Here is a 1,681-nt window from a genome sequence, read left to right as displayed (position 1 = left end):
TTTATTTTTATTTTTTTATTTTTTTGTATTTTTCTGAAGCTGGAAATGGGGAGAGAGAGTCAGACAAACTCCCGCATGCGCCCGACCGGGATCCACCCAGCACGCCCACCAGGGGTGACGCTCTGCCCACCAGGGGGCGATGCTCTGCCCCTCCGGGGCATCGCTCTGCGGCGACCAGAGCCACTCTAGAGCCTGGGGCGGAGGCCAAGGAGCCATTCCCAGCGCCTGGGCCATCTTTGCTCCAATGGAGCCTTGGCTGCGGGAGGGGAAGAGAGAGACAAGGAGGAAGGAGGGGGAGGGGGTGGAGAAGCAAATGGGCGCTTCTCCTGTGTGCCCTGGCTGGGAATCGAACCCGGGTCCCCCGCACGCGAGGCCGATGCTCTACTACTGAGCCAACCGGCCAGGGCCTGATGTCTCTTCTTTAAAGGACACTAATTCTATCAGATTAGGGCCCTACATTTTTTTAAAACTGATTTTAGTGAGAGAGGAAAAGAGAGAGAGAGACAGGAACATAGGTCTGTTACTGTAGGTGCCCTGACTGGGATTTGAAGGAATCAAACTGGCAACCTCCATGGTTTGGGAAGATGCTCTAACCAACTGAGCTATCCGGCCAGGGCCAGAGCCCCACACTTATGGCCTCATTTAAATTTAATAACTTCCATAGAAGCCCCACCTCCAAATATAGTCACACTGGAGATGTGGACTTCAATATATAAATTTGGGGGGTACACAACATTCATAACCTTAACACAGACCATACACCAAGTTTTTTGCACTTATACCTACATAATTCGTATTTTAACTAATTTATGAATTATAATAATTTACTTGTAAGTTCTTTTAAATTTTCTATGTGCAAAACCCTATTATCTTCAGATAAAGGCAATTTTATTTCTTATTTTTCAGTCTTTATACCTTCTACTTTTCCTTACATTGCTCCCAAACTCAAAGGTGAAGTGTGAAGTTTTCTGCTGACTTTGTAGTTACCATATTTTCCCATGTAGAAGACAATTCCATGTATAAGATGCACTTTAATTTGGGGGCCCAAAATTTGAAAAAAAAAGTATTACATAAAGTTAATGAGCTCAAATTTTATTCATCATAAAATTCATACAACTCCTCATCACTGTCAAAACTCCAATCCATTAGCTTGTCCTTGATGACGAATCACCGTCTTCAACAATGAGCACAAAAACAAGCACAAAAATTTGGGGAATCAAGTAAAAAAATATACAACCACTGTATAAGATGCACCCAGTTTTTAGACCCCAAATTTTTCAAGGGAAATGTGCATCTTATCCATGGGGAAATGTGGTACCCTTTATCAGATCAAGGACCTTAATTAACCCAGAGGTTTTATCATGAATAGATGCTGAATTTCATCAAATGTTTATTCTGTATATATTGAGGCGATCTACAGTGATGCCCCCTTTTCCATTCCTGGCATTGGTTATCGGTACCTTAACTATTTGTTTCTCCATCTATACTACTAGAAATTTTATACATTTTTGGCTTTTTGATTTTCTCTATTGTACATTGACTTCTTATTTTATAGATTTTTACTCTATTATTTCTTTTTCCCTCCTTTCTATAGGTACAATTTACCTTTATTTTTTCTAGCTTCTTGAGAAACAAGCTTAGATTATAGGCTTAGATATTCTTCTTTTTTAATACAAGCGTG

General features: G+C 40.9%; 1 non-coding gene across 1 annotated transcript; it reads right to left on the bottom strand.

The window, feature by feature from the left end:
- Nucleotides 1–331: 331 nt before the first annotated feature.
- TRNAA-CGC (transfer RNA alanine (anticodon CGC)) lies at nucleotides 332–407 on the bottom strand. The gene has a single exon. It is a non-coding gene; the product is annotated as a tRNA-Ala (tRNA).
- Between the last annotated feature and the right edge of the window lie 1,274 nt (nucleotides 408–1,681).

The sequence above is a fragment of the Saccopteryx leptura genome, chromosome 3 (assembly GCF_036850995.1).
Source record: "Saccopteryx leptura isolate mSacLep1 chromosome 3, mSacLep1_pri_phased_curated, whole genome shotgun sequence".
In the NCBI taxonomy this organism is placed as follows: domain Eukaryota; kingdom Metazoa; phylum Chordata; class Mammalia; order Chiroptera; family Emballonuridae; genus Saccopteryx; species Saccopteryx leptura.
This window is presented reverse-complemented; position numbering and strand designations above follow the sequence as displayed.